The sequence below is a fragment of the Pongo abelii genome, chromosome 4 (genome assembly GCF_028885655.2).
Source record: "Pongo abelii isolate AG06213 chromosome 4, NHGRI_mPonAbe1-v2.0_pri, whole genome shotgun sequence".
NCBI lineage: Eukaryota > Metazoa > Chordata > Mammalia > Primates > Hominidae > Pongo > Pongo abelii.
The window spans coordinates 171,036,671-171,062,338 of NC_071989.2; positions in this window are offsets into that span (position 1 = coordinate 171,036,671).

A 25,668-nucleotide genomic window follows, 5' to 3' on the forward strand; every position below is an offset into this window, starting at 1 on the left:
GGGTTCACAGAATTCAGGAATTGAGGTTTGGGAACTGTCACCTAGAATTCAGAGGATGTATGAAAATGCCTGGATACTCAGGCAGAAGTTTGCTGCAGGGGTGGATCCCTCATGGAGAACCTCTGTTAAGGCAGTGCAGAAAGGAAATGTGGAGTCGGAGGTCCCACACAGAGTCCCTACTGGGGTACCCCCTAGGGAGCTGTGAGAAGAGGTACATCATCCTCCAGACCCTAGAATGGTTGATCAACTGACAGCTTGCACTGTGCACCTGGAAAAGTCGCAGACACTCAACACTAGCCTGTGAGTGCAGCCAGGAGGGAGGCTGTAGCCTGCAAAGGCACAGGGGCAGAGCTGCCCAAGACCATGGGAACTCACCTCTTGCAGCAGTGTGACGTGGATGTGAGACATAGAGTCAAAAAAGTTCATTTTGGAGCTTCAAGATTCCACTGTCCTGCTGGATTTTGGACCTCCATAGGACCTGTAGCCCCTTTGTTTTGGCCAATTTCTCTTATTTGGAAAAGCTGTACTTACCCAATGTCTGTACCCGCATTGTATCTAGGAAGTAACTAACTTGCTTTTGATTTTTTTTTTTTTTTGACATAGAATTTTGCTCTTAGGCTGGAGTGCAATGGCACAATTTCAGCTCACCACAATCTCCGCCTCCCGGGTTCAAGCGATTCTCCTGCCTCACCCTCCTGAGTAGCTGGGATTACAGGTATGCACCACCATGCCTGGATAATTATGTATTTTTAGTAGACACGGGGTTTCTCCATGTTGGTCAGGCTGGTCTCGAACTCCCAACCTCAGGTGATCTGCCCATCTTGACCTCCCAAAGTGTTGGGATTACAGTCATGAGCCACCATGCCCGGCCCTTGCTTTTGATTTTACAGGCTCATAGGTGGAAGGGACTTGCCTTGTCTCAGATGATACGTTGGACTGTGGACTTTTGAGTTAATGCTGAAATGATTTAAGACTTTCGGGGACTGTTGGGAAAGCATGATTGGTTTTAAAATGTGAGGACATGAGATTTGGGAGGGGGCAGGGGAGAATGATATGGCTTGGCTCTGTCCCCACTCAAATCTCACTTTGTACTGTAACTCCCACAATTCCCACGTGTTGTGGGAAGAACCCGGTGGGAGGTGATTTATATGGGGGCAGGTCTGTTCTGCACTGCTCTCGAGATAGTGAATGAGGCTTATGAGATCTGATGGTTTTAAAAATGGGAGTTTCCCTGCACATGCTCTTTTTTTTCCTGCCACCGTCCATGTAAGATGTAATTTGCTTCTCCTTGTTTTCCACCATGCTTGTGAGGCCTCCCCAGCCATGTGTAACTGTAAGTCCATTAAAGATCTTTCTTTTGTAAATTGCCTAGTCTTGGGTATGTCTTTATCTGGAGCACAAAAATGGACTAATACAGGTGACTAGCCCCTCTAACTTCTCAGGGTTAATTCTGGTCCTGGCTACTCAGATACTGAGACATTTTCTCCTAAGTCAGCCTGTACTCTGTTTTTCACCCCTCCAATAAGAATAATTCATCAATATAATGGTACCATGTCACCTCTGGTACGATCTTAGTCTTTTCCAGGTCTCTGCTTAATTGCTGGAGACAAATCATGGGGAAGTTTAGACAGTAAAGTAAAAATATATTGTGACACAGTCATGAAAATACAAATTGATTTTGATCATCTGGATGCAATGGAGTGCTTGAGAAGCATTAGTAATGCCCACCCCTATGTATCAAGCACCTTCAGTCTATGCAATAGATTCTGTTATCTGGAACTGCAAGGGCAAAGGGAGCTACTGCAACATTGACCTGGAAATAGTCCACAGAGATGTGTCAAGTACTTTGGGACTTCTTCACTGGCCACATAATGCTATCACAAGGGGATAACATGAAGTAACTCTGCCTCTACTATCACCTTAAACAATGTCATGATTTCTTCCTACCATTGCCCCTCCAGTATCTTATACTGCTTCATAGTAGTTACGTGATTAGGCAAAGTAAGGCTAATGGGCTCCAGTTATGTAATCTTCTTACTACCACTGTTCTAATCAGGGTATCTCCCCTTTGAGAACATTCCTTAGAATCAAGAGTGGATTACACACTCAACACATCTAACCCCACAATGTATTCAGCATTATCAATACTGTTGTGCACTGCTCCAAAAGAACCCACTCACAAGTTGATCAGTTTATTGTCCAATTTGAGAATTTTTGCAAATCCAGTTAAAATATTTTTTTGGCCCCACTCTTAGGTGCTTTCCAGCACCACAGGGCTGAAAAGGTTTGGCAAACCTGGTTTCTATAAAATCTTCTGTACACCTTTATGAGTAAATAAGGTCTCCAGTCCCCTTTAGGCAACTTTAGTCTCTACTCTTGTCTGTTTGTTCTTGAAGAGGGCAAAATAAGGATAGAGAAGTGGTATCCAAGGTGTTGAATCAACACAAGTCCAAACAGCACAAACCTCAGCAAGGGTGCTGAGATCCTCCTTCTTTGCCTGCTGTTGGCCATACTAAAGGTAAAGCTAGTGGGGGATTTCCTCTGCTACTCTCCAGATCTTCAAAATTTGTGTTCCTTTAAAGGTTTGATAATGAGGGATAATATCTTCTGAGGGGAAACCACTAATCTCCTTGGGGACTTCCTGATATAATAGCTGGATCCACATGGTTCTAGTGTTTGCATTTTAATTGGTTTCATTTATCCCTTCTTACACTGTAGGTCTAAGGTCACTTTCCCTGACATTTGCCAAAACTTTCCCAAGCAGTTTGTTTCCAGTAGAGCTTATCCCAGAGTATCCCAATAGGGTAGTGGTGCTGATTGAACAAATCAGTAAATCAGACCCAGGTGACTATTTCATTATCTGGGTGCTCATGATATCCTTATCAATCCAGGGTGGGGGTTAAAGAAGTTCTAAGGGAAGTTAGAACTTCTCCAACAGATTTCCTTGGGTGCTTATCAGAGGATGGAAACTCATTCTGGGTGTATTAGTTTATTTTCACACTGCTATAAGGAAATACCCAAGACTGGGTAATTTATAAGGGAAAGAGGTTTAATTGACTCAGAGTTAAATATAGCTAAGGAGGCCTCAGAAAACTTGCAGTCATAGGGTAAGGCAAAGGGGAAGTAAGGCACCTTCTTCACAAGGTGGCAGGAAGGAGAAGTTCCAAGCAAAGGAGGAAGAACCCCTTATAAAACCATCATATTGTGAGAACTCACTCACTATCATGAGAACAGCATGGTGGAAACCACTCCCATAATTCAATTACTTCCACCTGCTCTCTCCCTTGACATGTGGGGATTATGGGGATTACAATTCAAGATGAGAGTTGGGTAGGGACAAAGAGCCTAACCATATCATTCCAACCCTGACTCCTCCCAAATCATGTACCTTTTACATTTTAAAACCAATCATGCTTTCCCAACAGCCTCACAAAGTCTTAATTCATTCCAGCATTAACCCAAAAGTCCAAATCCAAAGTCGCATTTGAGACAAGGAAAATCCGTTTCGCTTATGAGCCTGTAACATCAAAAGCAAGTTAGTTACTTCCTAGACACAATGGGGGTACAGGCATTGGATAAATACACCCATTTGAGATGGAATAAATTGGCCAAAACAAACAGGTTACAGGCCTTATGCAAATCCAAAATCCAGTGGGGCTGTTAAATCTTAAAACTCCAAAATGATCTCATTTGATACCATATCTCACATCTAGGTCATGCTAATGCAAGAAGTGGGCTGCTCTGCCCCTGTGGCTTTGCAGGGCACAGTCACCCTTCTGGCTGCTTTTATGGGCTGTCTTTGTCTACTGCTTTTCTAGGCACATGGTGCAAGCTGTCAGTGGATCTACCATTCTAGGGTCTGGAGGATGGTGCCCCTCTTCTCATAGCTCCACTAGGCAGTGCCCAGTGGAAACTCTGTGGGGGCTCTGACCCCACATTTTCCTTCCACACTGCCCTAGCAGAGGTTCTCCATGAGGACTCCACCCCTGCAGCAAACTTCTGCCTGGACATCCAGGCATTTCTATACATCCTCTGAAATCTAGGAAGGGGTTCCCCAACCTGAATTCTTGACTTCTGTGTACCCATAACAGCCTGAGCTGTGCCTTGGCCCCTTTTACCCACAGCTGGGACACAGAGAACCAAGTTCTGCGACTGCACGAAGCAGCAAGGCCCTGGGCCTGGCCCACAAAACCATGTTTTCCTCCTAGGTCTCCAGTCCTGTGATGGGAGGGGCTGCTATGAAGACCTCTGGCATGCCCCAGAGACATTTTCCTCATTGTCTTGGTGATTAACATTTGACTCCTTGTTATTTATGCAGATTTCTGCAGCTGGATTGAATTTCTCCTCAGAAAATGGGTATTTCTTTCTATCGCATTGTCAGGCTGCAAATTTTCTAAACTTTCATGCTCTATTCCCTTTTAAGCATAAGCTCCAATTCCAAAACATCTCTTTGTAAATGCATAAAACTGAGTGCTTTTAACAAAACCCAAGTCACTTCTTGAATGCTTTGCTGCTTAGAAATTTCTTCTGCCAGATACCCTAAATCATCTCTTTCAAGTTCAAAGTTCCACATATCTCTAGGCCAGGGGCAAAATGTTGCCAGTCTCTTTGCATACCAAGTAACATTTACTCCAATTCCCAACAAGTTCCTCATCTGCACCTGAGACCACCTCAGCGTGGACTTCATTCTCCATATCACTATTGGCATTTTGGTCAAAACCATTTAACAAGTCTCTAGGAAGTTACAGACATTCCCACATCTTTCTGTCTTCTTCTGAGTCCTTCGACTTCTGCTTGCTACCCAGTTCCAAAGACACTTCCATATCGTCAGGTAACTTTATAGCCGCACCCTACCCTCTGTGGTACAAATTTATTATATTAGTCTATTTTCATAATTCTATAAGAAAATACCCAAGACTGGGTCATTTATAAAGAAAAGAGGTTTAATTGACTCACAGTTCAACATGGCTGGGGAGGCCTCAGGAAACTTAACAATCATGATGGAAGGCAAAGGGGAGGCAAGGCACCTTCTTCACGAGGCGGCAGGAAGGAGAAGTGCTGAACAAAGGGGAAAGAGGCCCTTATAAAACTATCAGATCTCATAAGAACTCACTCATTATTACAAGGACAGCATGGCGGAAATCACCCTCATGATTGATTTACCTCCATCTGGTCTCTCTGTTCACATGTGGGGACTATGGGGATTGTGAGGATTACAATTCAAGTTGAGGTTTGGGTTGGGACACCAAGCATAACCACATCACTGGACAATTGCAGTAAGTCTCGGTCTGTCTTTACATGTTCTTCTTTCTTGCCCCTGGCATTGCATAAGGTGGCTGTGGCCAGACTGTCTTGGAGCACAGGGCCGATTATTAAGTGACTAAAATAATTCCATTTCGTTTTATCTAGCAACACTTGCATAGTGCCCTAATCTGCGAATCAGATGAGTCACGTGTTTATAATACCATAAGGCTTTTGCCCAAATTGATATCCAATTTTTCTTGTTTGGGTTTATTGTAAGGGAAAACCTCAGTATTTTTATGGGTAACTAATTACTGTTGATTGTCAGGAACCAGGCCCGAGGAAAGTGGGCTCACCTTCCCAGTGGCGCCAAATGGTGAGTAACAACCACAGTATACTTTCTTGGTTTCGTAGGTTCTATCTCTAATTCTAACCACCAAGGTAATTCATCAATCATCTTAGACATCATGGCCCAGAAACAGTTACCTCTATTGTTACTGAACACTTTAGCAACCAAGTTTGCTTCCACTCACCAACGAGCTGTACTATATCTGACCACCCAGCCCACCAGACTCCTGTTGTCATTCTTCCAAAAAAGCATTGTGATCTCAATAGCCCAAAGTTGGGAGCCAAATTTGTCAAGAAAGCGGAATGATTCAGTTGGTAAATAAAATATAAGCCCAAATAAAGTCATAGTTTTTCACTTACATTGTCAGCCAAACAAGGTCAACAATGATGGCAGTGCTCCACGTCCCATGTTCCTTGTCCCACAGGTTGACACTCAAACAAAAGGGGCAAAATGACATGCAAATAAGTTACGAGGCACTGTGTTCTGTGGAGCCAATTCCACACAGCAGCTAAGCAGTTTTATAGTCTGCAGCTGTACCCTAAGAGGAAACAAGGCAGAAAACACCCCTCTGGGAATTCGAGAGGCAGATGAGGAGCTGCCTGTGAAAGTCTCTCTCAAGGTAAGGGAGTAGGTAAGACATTGCCTTGCAGCAGTTCCTCAAAGACTGCCCACCTTCCTGTTCCTGGAGGATCACAAGGCATTCTGGTAAGGCTTACATCACATGAGCCTTGACTGTGTGGCCTATGAGCTAGCTATAAGGTCACCAGGGCACCAGTATTCCCACCACTAAGAAAATTGGTTCAGGTTCTAGGGAGAGCACTCCTGAAACCTTTCCTGACTCACATAGGTTTTCTTTGAAGGGCTCACAGCCCCATGTCCAGAATGTGTCCAGTGGGACCAAATGCTAAGTGTAATCTAGAAACAGACTGTTTCAGCCTCAAGCTTCTGAACAGAACAGTCATATTCCATGGGTTGTTTCTAAGAACCATGATCATGAACATGTAGCATGTTAGATATCAGTGTATTTTGCCTAAACACAGAAAGGTAGTAGAGAAATCTATTGAAAAGGATACCATAAAAGTTCCTTGTTTTATCTTCTTATTCTTATAAGAAGGAAAATATTTTCAGCCCTTTTAATTATAATGTGTTTTGAGAGAAAAAGAGAGAGGGAGACAGAGAAAGAGGGAGAGGGAGAGAGACTACTGTAATCATTTTGCTATCTGAAAACAGTCCCCTATTCTGCTGTCACTCAAGGAGACACATTTTAAACCAATTTTTTTTTTTTTTTTTTTTTTTTTACCATGTTCTTCATTTGTTGTTCTTTTCACAAAGAAACTTTGCTGACAGGAATATTTTTTTTCCATCTAGAGATACAATTTATTTGAAGAGAAGTTTTGGAGTCCTCAAATAATTCAACAATGAATTAATGATAATCTAGCATTTGAGACAGATAGTATAATAACTGAATTAATTATTTCTTCTCCTACAGCAAGATCATCTAAGCTGTAGCCCAGCATGATGCTGAATTGTGGCCAAGAAGTAGTTATGAAAGTAATGCAGCAAATACAACACTTAACATTAAGATTGACCACTCTTTATGATGTTTTGATATACTAGGGGTTTCTCACGGTGTAGTACACTGCTGCTGCTATGTAAAATGATAACAGGTGTTGTTTGTAATAACATTTTAAATGTTTATAAGTATATATTTATTTTATGGTTATTTTTGCGATAGTGATTTGAAGCTTTTGTTCAAAATAGGTTAAAATATTAATTATGTAATGGCATAGCTACCTATAGAGATATGGAGACACTCATAAGGGTATTAAGATGTGATTGGAATTTGGAATCACTAAGTTGGAAAGCAAAACCAATTTGATGTTGTGGGTTGCACCTATAGCCCCTATTATTCAGCTTTCCCTGTATGTACACTCTTTCCATGTGATTTTGCAAATTCTTTCCCTAAAGGGGTGATGAACATTTCTCTGACCCTTGAGGTCATTTTGGTAATGTAACTTATTTGGCTAATAGAAGATGAGAAGGGACAGTGTGCTGGTGCTGAATCTAGAACTTAAGAGGCCTTGCATGTTTCCACTTGTTTCCTTTGCACCTTTGCATCAACATGAGAAGAACACATATTAGCTAGCTTGATAGTCTAAGGAGATTGAGAGACACATAGGAAAGAGTCACCTCAGCAGAGTCAATCCTAGCTCTGCCTAAACCCAAGCAAATTGCAAATGCATGAGAAATAATAAATGTATTTTAAGCCACTGAGTTTGGAGGTTGTTAGTTATGTAGCAATAACATAATATCAATTGATAGAGAATAAGAAGCAAACAATGTAGGTCTGCTAGCCATTTTAATAAAACCCTAGTAAGCACCCAAATGGTTTCACATCTATTACTTACTCCAAGTCATCTTCACAATACTGCCATGAAAGTGAAATGGGAAAGTTTCCTTATCTCCCTCACAGGGCATGTGATGAAAGTGTGGCTTGCTTCTTTGGTGCCTTGCTGCTCACACCTCTAGGGGAGCATGCAGATGGGCAGGTTGTAGGGCTCCGACCCCACAGCAGTGTCTAGAGGTGAATGTTTACAGCTCCTGAAGCCCCAGTGGGCAGGGGTTACAGTGTGCTCTTTTAGTTTTGCCATCTGTAGGTGGCTTGTGTTAATTGGCTCAATTAGATCCTCTGCTTTATTGCAAGGACAGAGGGCTTTCTGTACTCCAGTGTTCTTGCCTTGGTGCACCAACAAAATTGGATCGCACGTGGGCTTGGAGAATGAGTGTAAGGTTTTATTGAAGGGTTGAAGTAGCTCTCAATAGATGAATGGGGAGCCAGAAGCCGGATGGAGTGGGAAGGTGGGCTTCCCTGGAATCAGGCCATCCAGTGGCCAGACTCTCCTCCAACCCCCGCCTCCCACCGAATTCCACGTGGTCTCACTTTGATAGCCTACTGGCATCTGCTGGTGCCTGTCAGTGTGCTCTTCTGCTTCTCTGCTCCTCTCAATGTCCAGCTACCTGTGTGTTCTTCTGCTGGTGTGTTTCTCTCAATGTACAGAGGCATGTGTGTGTGCCCACTAAGGTCTCAGGGTTTTTATAGGCATCGGATGGAGGGCATGGAGGGCCAGGGTGGCCTTGAAAAATGCAATATTTAGGCATCAAAACAGGAGTTCCTGTCCTCACCTAGGTCTGTGGGCACAGGCTCAAGGGTGGAGCCCTCGCCAGGGACGCTGCCTTTCTCTACCTGTCACTTCCCTGCCCCTTCTCCTGTATCAAAGGCAGCAGATCCTATAGCGCAACCATTCATTCTACAGATGAGGAGACAAAGTTTCTGCAAAATTCACTGAATTTCTTTTGTAACTCTCATGACTAGATTATTGGTGATACATTTTTAAAATACTAAATTAGAGCCCAATATTATTCCATTATCACTGGGCATACATCACTGGAAAGTAAATCATTACATTTGATATTTTTTTTTATTTCTAGAAATTTGAGCTATTGCCAGAGATTCCACATAAAAAGAAGACAGATGCCTCAGTATTGATTTGAAAATGGATAGAAAATACTAATTGTTTTCCTAGTCATAGCATTTAGGTTCTTCTCATTAACAAAAAAAATTAACAATATGTTACACAATGGCTAAAAATAATCTATAGAAATACGGGATTATTTTCAAGACACCGTGTTAAATTTTTTAAAAAGTTCAGGAAAACATGTATGGATTGATAACATTTATTTGAAAAATATTAGATATTTTGTGAATTTATTTTTGTATCCATGAATATACTGCATGAATGTAAATATAAGTAAAGATGGATGGAAGTTTTCACAAATTGAAGAGTAGTTACCTCACAATGAAAAGAGAGGTGCCTAATATTTCTGGGCAATGAGGAAAGTGGACTGTAGCTTTATAAGCAAGTTAAAATCCTTATAAAGAGACTGTATCTATCTATTGTTTGCACAATAAAATATTAATACAAAATGGAACGTGTTTTGGATGAGCAATGAATTATCTGAAGTCAAAGAAATGACTTTATTTTTGCATCCAAACTAGCATTATGCAACACTGCACATTTTGCATGTTAGGGTGGATTGAAAATAACTTGCCAAAATAGCAAACAGAAAAGTTCACAAGTTTCCTATATTAATGATCATGAAGAAACAAGAATGCTCCCTTAAGTAGACAAACAAAGCCTTTGCTTCCTCAGACACAGAGATAAGATATTAGGGAGGTGTTTATTGTTCTTTCTGGTGTGAATGCTCTAATACTTTCACACATAGTGACTTCAACAGTAGAGAAAATAAGCAAAGTTAGTATCAATTATTAAAATAATTTGTGCATCACTTGTTTCTAGAGTTAAAGAAAGCCTGGATTAAGATCTCAATGTTAATTCACAGACACAGTTGTGGATACGTGGAACAATTCAGCAGCATCATTCTTTGTTCTTTGCCCTGCACATTCCATTGACTATTCCTGGACACGAGCAGAAAATGGAAAATTAGACAGATTCCATGAAATAGCTAGATGAATGTCTCAAGCAGCTTGGAAATAGCTGCTACAAGTATTTTCTTCATCATTGCACTTGTTTTGAGCCCTCTTTTTTTTTGTATTCAACTCCCCACTTTCACTATACTTGTCTCTCAGCATATTTAATAAATAATGAAAGTTACATTGAGAGTAGAAAAGGGCCTAAGCTAACCAGTGAAGTCAGCAAATGAAAAAAACACGGACAATAAAACCAATGAGTCAGGAAGGTGGCTCAGTGGAGACTACATTTTCTTTTTCTCCTTCAGTTACTTGCATAACTTATTGCTGTTATTCTCCACTTTTCTGATTTCTTGAATAGACTATGTTCCTTACATTGCCATAGGCATTTTTTTCTATACATTTCAAGATCTTTTCTAATATCTTTATTTTCATCATACCTGTGTCTAAATTTTTCTCATGAAGAAGCATACTTTGTCATCATTCTGTGAAGCTATCATCGCCATTTGACAGCTGAAGAAGTCCATATTGGATTTTCCCATGGCCACAGAGGAGACTTATTCTGTAACACCCTTAGTTCATTTTCCCCTTAATAGACAAAATGATTTTTTTTAAAAATATGTGTCAGAACATATGAGCTTTCTTGTTAAAATATTCCAATAGCTTTCTGCATATTTAACATAAAATCCAAACACTTTCTATGCATTTAAGGCCCTATTAGGATCTCATCCTGGAAACTCCTTCAATCTCATCTCTTACTCCTGTCCCCATTGTTCATTATACTTTAGCTACTATGTCTTCTTTCAATTGATAAAAAAAAAGCAAAGTCTGTTTCTACCACCAACTCTTGCCCTTGTCTTTTCTCTGCATGGAACGCTCTGCTCAGATTCCCATAAAACTAGTCCTTCTCATCATTCAGGTCTCAGACCAAATATTTCCTCTTCCAGGATTTCTTCTAGATTGCCTCAGCCAATGTCACCAGATTCCCTAGAAATATGTGGATCAAGAGTAGGAAGGAGCTCAGTTCTTGCCATATTGGCAATCAAAATATGGATTTTTCGAAGAAGGTAAGAAAATTCGAAGCTATGGAAATAATAACAGGGAAATTCATCTCAAATTGGGTAACTTTTCACTGAGCGTCAAAATAGTGTGCATGAAATGGAGTAGAGGAAGAATAAAACATGTACAAAACATAGTCAAAAGTAGAGAAGGTTTGACTTGATAAAGGAGGTTTTACAAAGTGAGAATAGACAGGTTGAGAATTAGAGGGTAACTGAAGAAAGACATCGAATGCTGGGCATAAGACATAAGATGATTTGATTGGCTAAGCAGCTAGGCTTTTAAGCACAGTGTATTACTGAATGCTTCTGGGAAAAAAAAGGGATTCAGTGAAAACCCTTTTTTGAAGAACATGTTGTCTGCTATTTGTCAAATGAGATAACGGTTGCTCTAATTACAGAAAATATATGACAGAAATAGTAAATATATACTATACTTATCAAAGCAATAAACGTACAGCTCAGTAAATTTAATCTGGCTATTCTAAAGTTCTACATGCTGTGACTGAGTCCTTTGGTGAGCACACTTAATATCAATAAGGGAGTTTTCAAATTAAGAATTTCTATTTCATCATGTTTCCTTAAAATTAATGTAACTTTATGGGGTATCTTGGGAAGCTAGTTAAATTTAAATAGAGACATTTCTTTTTAGAAAAACCTGAACTATTTTAATTGATGTTCATGCTTCTATGTATATATATATCACTTTGGAATGCAAATTTAGTATGCAGTCAGATCAGTTTCTAATCACAGATTTTCCATCTACTAGTAGATTAACATTGAATAAAATACATTAAATTATTTGTATATGTACAAGAAAATAGGGGTTAATATAAGTCATGTCATGATAAGTTTCTCAAAATCATATTTTCTATATTATGAGGTATCACTAAAATACCGAACACATAGAACAGGTGAAGTACACCAAAAGAAAATGCACTATCTGAAGATTATGTAACGATGATATAGTTAGTGATACCTACTCTATACTAGGCACTTTGATAAATAGTGAGATAAAGTTATGATCAAGTGTATTTCCAGCCCTCAAGAAAATTATTATCTAATAATCAAAATATTTTCTGTAGCTCAGCTAGAAACCATCTTCTGCACAGCTATGAATTTACTATACATTAACACTATTTTATACATCCTGGAATAAATTTTATGTAAATCAATCTTATGATGATAACACAGACCAGAACTATACTTCTGGAGATTCAAGCACTTTCATTTTATTCTAGATTAATTGCTCTATTATATAAACAATATATTTGACATGACTAAGAATATTTAGAATAAATGACATGACTCTACTTAGAAATTTTTCACCCTTTAAATGGTGTTACAAAAATATAAAGGTCAAGTTGACATAAAGACATAGTGATTGGTAAATTTAATTTCCTTTGCATTGCATATCCCTTTACTAAAAAAAAAAAAAAAAATAAAGTCTTAAGTACTTACTAAAGTGTTCACAGCATGCTATGTGTCCTGGTACATTTTCAAATAATAATAATAAAAGATTTATAATAATATATTTATAAAATGCATGTAATTATAATTTATTGTTATAAGATTTGTTCTGATAATAGTAAAAAGATCTATTATTTTCTTACTGTGTGCAAGGTACTCTACTTTGTATTTTATATGCATTTTCTCATTGATTCTACATGGAAACCTTATAAGGATAAATTTTGTAATAAATACATTTAGGGTTTCTTGCGTAGCTCATGCTCCCATCTTTGAAATTGCCATTTGCCAGACGAGGATATGAGGCTAGGTGCTGTGTTTAATATACATTTTATCCCTGTGGTCACAATTGAGCAGAGAAGAGATTTTAAGTGTTTCAAATTGGACATGAGAAGACCAGGAAAATTAAATGATGATATGAGCTTAAACAAAAACATAGTGAACAATACAGGCCAGAATCTGTTCCTTGTTCAGAATAATGACAAGAATAAATAGCACTTTTAGAGGTACAAAGAAGACATGAAAGCTAAAAAAAAGAAAAAGAAAAAGAAAAAAGAAAACAAAAGAAAAATCTCATCCTCAAGTAAAATATGGATAATTTAAAGGGTGCATAGAAAGATTCAGAGGCAGAAATTTCAGTCACTATGTGTGCTGGCTGAATTTCATTTTTGTTCTATCATCAAAATTGCTTATTGCACACTTTGGAAAAACCCCTTATTCATTTGTATTGTATTACTTTATTAATATAGTGCTTTGTACTGAATGAGCCCTGAGTAAGAATGAAGATACTAGTTGTCCAACATTCTTGCCAAAATTTTATATTTTATATATATTTTATATTTTATATATTTTATATATAATAGCTAATAGAAATTAGCTATTCTAGCATTTTTTGTGGAATTATATCATTTTGTAGCTTTAATTTTTATTCTCCTAATGACTAATGATTTTTAGTACTTTTTTGATCATTCATTTATCTTTCTTTGTATTTATCGTAGACATAAATATAAATGTCAGAGTAAAGACTTAAAATGAAAATCTGAGCAAACATCTTCATAATCTTGGAGTACACATGTATTTCTTAGATTTGACCAAAATGTACTAACTATACAAGAAAAAATGATAAATCATATTCATTAAAATTAAAAACATCTGACCATCAAAGACATTAGTAAGAAAAGAAGTTGACAAGTCACACTCTGAGAAAAAAACTATTTGTAATACATATGTTTGGCAAAAGCTCAAATTTATAATATACAGAAAACTTACATAACAAACTTCTATAGGCAAGCAACCCAATTAAAAATGGATAAAAGGCTTGGATACATCTAAAGAAAGATAAATTAATGATCAATAAGCATGTAAAAGTACTCAAATTATTAGTCATTAGGGAAATATAAATTAAAGCTACAAAAAGATATAATTCCAAAAACGCTGGAGTAGCTAATAGAAATACTACAATAAAAAATTTTGTCAACAATGTTGGACGACTAGTATCCTCATTCTTACTCAGGGCTCATTCAGTACAAAGTACTATACTAATATAATAACACAATGCAAGTGAATAAAGGACTTTTTCAAAGTGTGCAATAATCAATTTTACTGACAGAACAAAAATGGAATAGAGCCAGCACACATAGTGACTGAAATTTCTGCTTCTGAATCTTTCTATGCATCCTTTAACTTCTCCATATTTTACTTGAGGATCACTTTTTTTAGCTTTTATATCTTCTTCGTATACTTACAGAGAAAGGGGTTGAGGTTATTTTTTCCATTCAAATAACCAGTTTTTCTAACTATTTTTTATTAAAAGTTTTGTGTACTTTGTGTTTCAATTTGATAATTTCTATAGAATTGCCTTCAAGTTCACTGACACTTTCCTTTTTAATTGCTAGCATGCTGCTAAATCTGTCAATTGAATTCATTTGGTTTATTTTTATAGTTTTTATCCCTGTGATGAAATACCCCGTTTATTATTAAATGTTACACATTTTTTTCAACTAAATCCATGCATAAATTTTTCAAATCTAGGCTATCTCTGTATCTGTTTGAATTTTCTGTTTCCTCCCTTTTTTGTGTGTGATGGAGTCTCACTGTGTCGCACAGGCTGGAGTGCAATGTTGCAATGTCAGCTCACTGCAACTTCTGCCTCCCAGGTTCAAGCAATTCTCCTGCCTCAGCCTCTCAAATAGCTGGGACTACAGACACAAGCCGCCACGCCCAGCTAATTTTTTGTGCTTTTAGTAGAGACGCGGTTTCACGATGTTGGCCAGGCTGGTCTCGAACTCCTGACCTCAGGTGATCCACCTGCCCCGGCCTCCCAACGTGTTGGGATGCCTCCCAAACTGTTTGGATTACAGGCGTGAGACACAGCGCCCAGCCTGTTTCCTCCCTTGACTATGGACCACACTTTCTTGTTTCTACATGTTTAGTAATTTTTACCATACATCAGATATTGAATATAAAAGTATCTAGCACATTTGCAAAACAATATTTAGCCTAGAAAATGGAACACCCTTATTTCTGTAAGGTCTCTGCTATTGAGGCTGAGTATAGCCATATTTTACCTGGGTCTGGACTTTGTTGCAGCTTTATTCCTTTGGTTTACCATTGGCTTCCACTATTTGGTGAAAAGAACAACGACATTTTCTTCATCCAAGCTTTGGACTTGAACATCAGCAAAATGTCAAAAATTTTCGTGTGCCTTTCCGGATGCCAGCTTTCAAGCCATGGGAAGTCACTTTCTTATTTAAGCTCGGCACCAGGCCTTTGGGCCACTGAGAAATCCTCTCTCATGTCTAGGTTAATCCTTGGGAAGGTTTCTGGGAATCTCCCTCCCTCTGCTGGTCTCCATTCGACCCTTTGAAGCAGAGCTGCAATGCTTTCAGTGAACACCAGGGGTGCCCGAGAAGGATTTCTCTTTCTCAGAGTTCCTACCTCACCCGCGCGGCCTTTGGAGAGTTTCCGCAATACTCACAGAGACGGTGAAGACTGGCTTAGAGGGATTTATCTCAGCTTTCCTGTCCTCCTCACCATCGCTGACAGCGGTTACCTGCATTTGACACCGCCCCATTGTGCCTCAGGTAGTTGTTCTCTGTTTCTCCTGCCCTGCTCAGCTAAAGTAAGCCACTGCCTTGCAATAGGGATGGCACCTCAGGGATGGGATTCCCCTTAATTCTCCTGTCCTATCTCAGCTTTTGATTAAGGAAAGACTAGTAGAAAAAATATTAGTAGAAGAATGCAGCTGAATTTGTGACTGGGGTTCCTCAGTATTCTAATCTATCAAACCAGCCCACAAATGTCCATTAAAACTGTATTAAATGTTCAGCTGATTCCTCCTTCTGCCTTTCTCAGGAAGATTTCTTATCCTCCTCTCTCTTCACCAGAAATCAAAGCAGCTGGGAGCCTCCTCTGCCTTTGAAAGGGTCCATCACTTTCTGAAGTGGAGTTCATACACTTTTGATGTTTTGTTTTCATCTTCAGCTCTCTGATGTTTTGTTTTATTTGCTTGCTTTGTTTGTTTTAATGTTGATTTTGTAGCTTCTTTAGCTTGCTCTTTACATTGAAGTGGGGCCCATAGTCTCTAGCAGCTTTGTACATCCCAGTGAAAAGTAGATATTTACTATTAAGCTTGTATTTTTATTATTTTTTTACACCTCCGAGTCATACCTCCAAGAAAAGCTAATTTATTCTAAAGAAAGTCATGTATTTTCTGACATAAAGTCTCATTTTTAAGTAGTTAATTATACATTTTTAAATATACTTCTTAGCTACCCGTATTTTTCTCTAATTTTCTCTTCTGTAAAATTTCTACAAGTATTTCTAAGTAAATAAAACTCTGTTAGTATTAATAAAAAACAATTTTATGTGAGTAGTGAGGCCTCATATTTATAATTCCCAAGCTACAATATTTCCAAGGAGCTTTTAGAAAGGGTTGATAGAACATACTGTTAATGATAACATTTTTTTCCAAAGAAAAAAAGAAATATCAAAAAAAGTTCTCAAAATCCACACTTTCATTTTTCATTTCTTTTTCAGTCAAAAATATCTGAAATAATTTCTTAAGTCTTAAGGTGAATGAAGATCTTTGGACAGAGTTTTTGTATTTATTGACATTCATAAATAGTTCTTGACAAAACTGTTTACATTCATATGTTTTCAAATAAAGAAAATATAAGATAATTTTGGATACCTCCATTGATTTAGTGAACTACCAAGATGTTCACTTCTATCATTTATGATTTACTTCTGAAACATCCACAGAAATGTCACTTTTCCTTATGCTGTATTATGACAGGATGTTTCATTATGTCAACTAAAAATACAACATAAAGTAACCCAACATAAAAGATGTAATAAAACTTAAAAATGTGTAACAAAAGCATTCATTTCAAAAGGAATTAATAATTAAATCAGTAAGATTAGTTGTACACTAATTTGTATTTTTGAAGTTAGTCATGTTCCTCAGTAGCATCTTTCTTTTGTCGCATTAAAATTGTAGGGACAGCAAAGAACCATTTGATTTCTTATTTTTTTCCTTCTTCAAAGTGGACTTTATGAAGTATATCATTTTTTTTTCATGAGCATATAATGATACAATGTGACATGCTGTGAGGAACCAATGCCTACTGCTATTCAAATCAGAGCAGCGTATTGAAGAATCTGAGGCTCAGAAATCTTCTATTATATTTTCTTTCCAGTGACGTTCTTTATAGCATTCATCAATAGAGGGATATAATATTCATTCTGTAGGTGATATCGAAAATTGTGACTATTAGTGACTTTATCTATTAAGTTATTTATGCCTCTGTGGTTAAAAAAATGACAATGATAGTAGCAGTCATATTTTAGTGAACACTAGTAATGTGTCAGACACTATGCTGTAAACATTATATATATGTTGTCATTTAGTCTTTATAAAAATCTTATAAAGTGGGCTTTATTATTCTCATCTTATGGATGAAGACAAACAGTTTAAGTGACTGGACCAAGATTATAGAGTTATTAAGTACCTGAGTGAGAATTCAAATGCAGCACTATCTGATTTTCTCCCTGTATGACGAGTGAATATAAGCCAAGCGCTACCCTGCATTGTAGGCATCAGCATAAGAAACAGCCTGAATCTGGATCTTTACTACTAAAATAATACTGCAGGAACAAACCATCATAACTGACCAATAAATAGATGTAATATATTTAAAAATTTATTTTTCACCAGAAAGGAAAACTGAACCCTAAAGGAAGTTTGCTAATTGCTCTTCCCTGGTGCTGGCATTAGGCAATGTTAACCAAAACAGTATTAACTATAAGAAAATTTATGCATTGTAAATATTATACAATGTTTCACTAGCAAATATTTCATAGATAAAAACTCATGCAATTGTAATTGTTCTCAGCTATCAAAGAAGCAATTCTAATCAATAGCTTATTTGGTAACAGTGGGGCTGCAAACTCCAAGTGCAAATGCATTTTCCCCTTTCATCTCCTTCTATAGATATGAACACCACTGATTAAGGATACATTTTAATGCACAAATGATCAAAATTTAAAGGTAACAAAATGTAGCCCTCAAAGTGTTCAATAATTCCTTCCTTTCTGGGTTTTAAACATATATATTTTTGGCCTATGCAAATTACAGTCACAGAAATCATCAGGTTCTTTTTTTTTTTTGGCTTGAGGAACATTTTCTAGGGACTCAAATGGCTTAACGTAGTCTTCCCCCTCCCCAATATTATGGTAATAAATTATAAACCATAAAGCTGGATTCACCAAATTCTGAAAACTATTTCACAGTTTATAGCAGGATGATAAATAAAACTTTCTAACGTGTTAGTCAAAACTCCATCAACCACATTAACTCAGCTATAGGTAGCTCAGTATGTGTCGTCATGATGCATACTGTATGCATCATGAATGCATCATACAGTATGATCTATCGAATTATACTTATGACTTTGTTTTGTTTTGTTTGTTTAATTTAAGATTTCTAAACAGGAGAAAGAGTGTCAAGGGCTATGACTGACACATGTCTGGAGATATCAGATTATTTTTTCTCTTGAGTGGAACGGGTGTTCAGCCTAAAACCCCAGATAATTTTTATAGTATTTACATAAACAAGATAAAGTGATTCTTCAGGACATTCATAGGTAACTATTTTGGAAAAGTTACTGCTTTTTCAGAAATTTTGTAAATGGATGACATTCGTTTCTAGAATGCTGAGAAAGGAAGCACCACCAATTGCAAATAGACAAACTTGGGTCGTAAAACCCAAGTTTGCCTGTAAAATCTATAGTTATCTCCCCTTTTTCATTTCAGATTTCAGTTATGTTAATCTTTTCTCTCTCTCCCTTTTTAAATTTTTAAGTTAACCTAGCTAAAAGTTTGTCAATTTTGTTTAGCCACTCAAAGAACTGACTCTTGGTTTCATCGATTTTCTCTGTTTGGTCTGTTCTCTTATTTTGTTTATCTCTGCTCTCATCCTTATTTCTGTCTTTCTACTGTCTCTGGGTGCAGTTCGTTCTTTTCTAGTTCCTTAAGCTGTAAACATTTTGTAGTTTCTTGAAGTAGATATGAAATATTTCCTTTTTTAATGTAAGAGTTTATAGCTATAAATTTCCCACCTACCACTGCTTTTGCTGCATCTCATAAATTTTAGAAAATGATGTTTTCATTTTCATTTGTCTGAAGATATCTTCTAATTTCCCTGGTGATCTCTTTTTGATGCAAGGGTTCTTTAAAAGTGTGTTTTTTAATTTTCACATATTTCTGTATTTTTAAATTTTTTCTGTTATTGATCTCTAGTTTCATTCTTTTGCAAACAGAAAAGATACTTTGTATAATTTTCAATCTTTTAAAATCTATCAGAACTTATTTTATGACCTAATATGTGATGTCTCCTGAAGAATTTCCATGTACACTCGAGAAAAATGTGTATTCTGCTGTCACTGGTTGGGGAGTTCCATTTATGTCTGTTAGGTCCGTTTGGTTGGAAGTGTTGTTTAAGTTCTCTGCTTCTTTATTGATTTTCCATCTGGTTGTTCTATCCTTTATTGAAAGTGGATTATTGAAGGCTCTTTCTATTATTATAGATTGTGTGGTAATGTTTATGGCATCCAGCTTCTTTTAAGAATTTGCGGTGAAACCACATTCTCACTCATAAGTAGGAGCTGAATAATGAGAATACATGGACACAGGGAGGGGAACATCACACACTGGGGCCTGTTGGGGGTGGGGGAAAAGTGGAGGGAGAGCATTAGGACAAATACCTAATGCATGTGGGGCTTAAAACCTAGATGATGTGTTGATAGGTGCAACAAACCACCGTGGCACAGGTATACCTATGTAACAAACCTGCATGTTCTGCACATGTATCCCAGAACTTAAAGTAAAATAAAAATAAAAATAAAGAATTTGTGGTGAAAATTGAAAATAAGTACACAGAAGAGGCAGAGAAATAAAGTGATAACATTATGGATTTATATTATAAATTTTTTGAAGTTCATATTCATTTTTCTTTTCTATAGCCTCAACATCTACACAAACAGGCTGGGAACACCCTTCCCCACTGTGATAATGATGGCTCCTGCCACAAGTTTCCCTTCCTGCCCTTCCCTGGTTATGATCTAGTAATATTCAAAAACCCCAATGAAGTCTCATGCCTTTTCATATGTCCTCCACACTGACCCCTAATAATGGCAATTGCCCACAGGTCCTCTATCTCTTTAGGCTCTCTACTTGCTTAGTTGAACCAACTCCATAGGTGTTCTTCTCATGGCTTTTTCTTGGTGTGTAGTGACTCTGTCTCTCTAGGACCTGTGGTTACATAATAAACCTTAGTTTTCTGAGTCTCTTCTTTGTTTACTCTTATGGCTGCACTTGACTGACCATTAACTAAAATGTCACAGAACAAATTTCTACAACTTGAATTGATCATAAACCTAACCAAACCTCTAGTTATACAGCAGGAGAAACTGACGCATATTAGAATTGAAAATCTAGCTTAAAGTAACATAATGACTTATAACAGAACTGGGTCTAAAATACGGATAATTTTGTTTCACCTTTCATATGAATTTTGTTGTGTGTGTGATAATTTCCCAGAATTATGAATTAAAAAATAATCTGCAGCCTCACCTGTGTTCAGTGGGAAGAAGAACTGTAGAGGATTGCTTGGTGTCTGCCAATGGCATTTTAAGGAGTGGGCAAACCCACTCTCTGATGCATGTCCCTGGGCTTGTGATCCCCGGTCTAGAATAAAAAGCTCTTGTGATTCAGAAATCCATGTTTTCTACCAAGCAAATGACTCTAAAATATGGAACATATTTCATTAGTTCTATGTGAGTTTATTTTTAGACAGAATTCTTAAAATGTGCTTTAATAAATATTTTACTTTAAGAAGTAATAAGAAAATGTCTAACTAGTATATATATTAAAATGTGCTTTAATAACTATTTTACTGTAAGAAGTAATAAGAAAATGTGTAACTAGTATATATATAAGCACAGTGAATGAAGTTTTTCTGGAAAAAAAATATGTGCATAGTGAGTTTAAGAAAAATATAAAATTTGACAACATTGAGAAGTAGTATCATATAATATTTAAGATCTTAAACTCTAGTAAGAATCCGGTATAAATTCTGACTCTACCACTGAAACAAGTTTCTTAACTTCTTAACTCCACTATATAGACCAGATAAACATGATATTTACCCACAGGATTATAGGAGGATTAAATTGGTAATATAAGTAAGTGCTCAAAACAGTGACTAGAGATAGCACTGGGAGATATACCTAATGCTAGATGACGAGTTGGTGGGTGCAGCGCACCAGCATGGCACATGTATACATATGTAACTTACCTGCACATTGCGCACATGTACCATAAAACCTAAAGTTTAATAATAATAAATAATAATAAAAGAAGAAAAAAAAAAAAAAAAAAAAAAAACAGTGACTAGAATATTGTAAGCACTGCATTTTAAGTCAACTAGTGTTGACTAGTTGCAGTATTGATGACCCGTACAAAAAAAAAAAATGTGAAGGTTGTACAGAAACAAATGAAGTTTAAGAGAAGTAATGTATTTTCCTCCATGTCTTTTAACATTGCAGATGAATGGGTCCTTAAGAACTTTAGCCCTGGGACTAGCTAAAAGTCAAAAAAGAAATAATCAGCACACCCTGCTTTTGTGATATATTAGGCATTTTAATCCTGTATTCTATAATTAAGCAAACTTTCTACATGTTCAACATCGTGTCAGGCTTTGAGGGGAGACTAGTGATACATGATTCTTTACCTTGCAGAGCTCACAGAGTGTGATGATTTCCAGTAAATTTATTAAATTAACTATCTTGAATAAATAAGTAATACAAAATCCCTGCAAATCATGCACTGTGTTATATTTTCAAGAAACATGAGGGCATCTTCAAATCCAGTAATTGCTGACCTTAAAGCTTTTTCAAAAGACAAATGTAATAGCAAAAAAGGTTTACCTAGCATATAATTGACATGCATCTGTCACTTGAAAAGATAATTTCTAATAAAATAAAATCAGCATTTATATTTGCTATCATCTTCAAGTTATATAAGCCACACTGTTTAACCAATTTTTCTGTCTACAAATTTCTTTGCCACATCTCTTATTGCATCGTCTTTTGATCTCTGTCTATTGCAAGAGTTAGTCTCAGCCAGAAGGTATACCTCTAAAATAAATTTAGCTTCTATTGCCGGTTCTTCTTAGTGCTATATTTTTTCAGCAGATACACAAATGCTGTTCTACTTCAGCAATAATTTCTAGTTCCTTAACTCCTTCTGGGCAACCAACTGAAGATTACTAAGACATTTTCTAACCAGCTGTATCTAGGACCAACTCAGACATCATGCATATTTAGAAAGTTTGGGCTCATTTACTTCAAAGGGGATTGCAGTCTTCTGTCTTATAACCTGTTTAACTGCTTTCAGAAACAAGTTTAACACAACCTCTTCTGCAGATTTTCCAGCTGAATAGTGTCAGCTTAGGGCCTTGCAGAAACTGTTTCTTGCTGTCACTCATTTCCCATCCTATGAAATAACTCCAGCTGCACTAGAACATCGCCCAGATGGATGGCTTCTTCCATACTCTGGATTGTGGAAAAAAGAGATGTTTTTGCTCAGGTGAATGAAGGCACATTAAGATTAATCCAACTTTCTTCCTTTAAACCTCAATCTTCTACACTATACTCAACTAAAAGAATGCAGGTAGAATTGATCATTGCCATTAGTACTATTAATTTTTTCTACCTGTGACCAAGCTGAATTCCAAAAAAGAACCTAATATTATTGAAATGGTAAGGTGATGAGAGGCAGTTAGCTGTTTTTTATTATTATTCTTGTTTCTATACCTCTGAGTCCTGACCTTTTAATTCACCAGATTATTAAGTAGTAAGAAATCTGTCCTTTGGAAAACATTTACTTGCATCTATTGTTTATGTTAGATACCAGGACCTCTCCCATTTATGACCCATTTTTAGTGCTCTAGGGGCAGTGTGAATAGCAGGAAGAGCACAGGTTCTGAACTTAGGTAGACAATAGTTTCAAACCTTAGTACTATGACTGCCAATATTGTGCCTTGAATGGAATTATTAGCCTTGTTAATATTAAATTCCTAATCAGCAAAACTGAAATAATAATGCTTATTTTGAAAAGTTCTGTAAGTCAAATGAAACAAATATATGTATAAAGTTAGGCCTATAGATGTGATTGGTAAATTTTAGTTTAATAATGATATTTATTTATATTTTAATCATTCAATCAGCTAGTACTTATTAAGATGTTGTCATTTCAGATACAATTATTCTACTTTAATGATAAAACTGTATTTTTTTCTCTGTGGGGTACCTGTAAAAGACCTTCATACTAACTAAATGTAAATTTGAATGTAGCATTATTATAAAATCTTCTGTCTTAGAGAACACTAAAAAATTACAAAAATTTTCTAGCTTTTGTTTACATTGGAAATATTTAGAGAATTTTAAATGCATGATACATTGGAATAAAAGCAAGATATTAAAGGAACACAGAAAATAGCACGTATCCCAATATTGTGACAATCTGCCCTAGTTTTTCAAAAATAGAGACATCAAAACTGAATCCTGAAGAAAGAAGAGAAAGAAGCTAAGTTAAATTGTGAGGGTTCATGTTTTAGGCCCGTGGATGGTCTAAGAAGGCATGAAGTAGAGCTTCCCAATTCTTTTTGTTTTAAAGGAAGGATATCAACTAAAGTAAGTCACATCCTGATATTTTTAGTTAGATTGGTTGACCAGCTGTTTAGTACTTTTCTATGGACTGAAGCTGCTGCTGAAGCTTTTTCTTCAATGTTTCACTTGTCCTATCTGGTCATCTTTGCCTCACACAATCTCTAATTATTGAATATCTAAAAGAAGCACAGTTTGTTCTACTTTTTAGCTGCAATGATTATCTCAAATGGAAGCTGACTGGCTTCTTTTAGAAAACCAGAATAAAGGAAACATGGTGATAGTATCAAACTGGAAGATCAATCCACCCTAGAAGAGCTTTGCCGCACTGGCTGTGACTTGTCGATAGCAGGAGCCTCTTGCAATTAATTCCTGAACTGTTCAAACCAAGCTATTCAATCATCAGGAGTGACATGGTGCTACTCATTTTTGAGATCTGATCATGTGCATGTTAGTCAGGATGTCAGCAGGAAACAGATGGCACTTTCTAATTAGGATAACTCAAGGGAGTTAAATAAAGGGACTCTTTGCAAAGATGTGGAAGGGTGATCTCCAGGACTGTTTGCACTCCTGAAGGGGTGAGTGGACACAGCAATTATAAAAATTCCTTAAGACAGTCATATGGAGACTGCCACCTGGAGAGGAGATTTGACCTTTTGTTGAGGAATGCAGCCAGGCCAAGGAGAAACCAGAGCTGGGAGAATAAATACCTTGAACATCCTCTCTCTCTTTCTCTCTTTCCAGTTGTCAACCCAGTGAAAGAAGCAAGGGATCCATAAAGGTCAGGCTTTTGGAGACAGAGAGAAGTCTATTTAATAAGGAAAGATGATCTGGAGGGCATAAAAAAGCTATCTAACATAGTTTAATTCATGAATCAAGAAGGGGACCAATTCATATGAATGTACTTAATTATTTCCCATCCTTTAAAACTGCACTGTGTATGAAATTATTTACAAAACAGTCTTATGGAAAAAAATGCAATTATTGAAGACTGCTTCTTACGTGTGTGTGTGTGTGTGTATGTGTGTATGGTAGTGGTGGGGTGATTCTGTTATGCCTTCTTAAATCTCCTGAACTGTATTGCAGGCATTTTAGCTGACCTATTTATCGTCACCAAGAATATCATTGGATGAGCTGGGTCAATTTTAATAACATTTTCTGTAGGATTATCATGTTAGAGTAAACCATAGACCTCACCAAGCAATAAAATTAACCATCAGGAGATGTTGTGTAGCTCTATAAAACTGACCTAGTAAAGTTAGTATTACCTCTAGATATTATATATTCACAATATGTTTGAGCAAGAAAACCAGGCTCTTTTAAATGGTGACACTCAATGATTGAAGGATAATAGATGCCAACAAAAATACTAGAACTGGAGGCAGAGACAATTTTCTATTGAATAATCATGAGTTCCTAAATGTGATTCTTATCCATTGGTTTTTAGTAGAATTTTAAGGTGGATATTGTCAGTTTTATATTAGATGACCAATGATATATTTCCAGAAATAGGTCAGATGCTCTCCCTTTGAGTCTGGAAAATACTAACCACATGAATTAACTTTGAAGGGCTCTTCTGACTTATAGGAGATGAACAACGTTTCCTATGGCCTACACTGAGGAATTTGTTTCCATTCAGACCATAAGCTGATTCAGTGCATTGTCCCTGTCATGTAATAAATACAAAAAAAATTATTTATTGTTATTACATAGCAAGTTTTAAATTATTCCTTCTCTATATATATCCTTTTCATCCTGTGTTCTTACATCTTTACAATGTCTTGCTTCTTTCTACCAGGACAAATTAAGTAAAGCTTATCCTAGGGCAGAGATGTT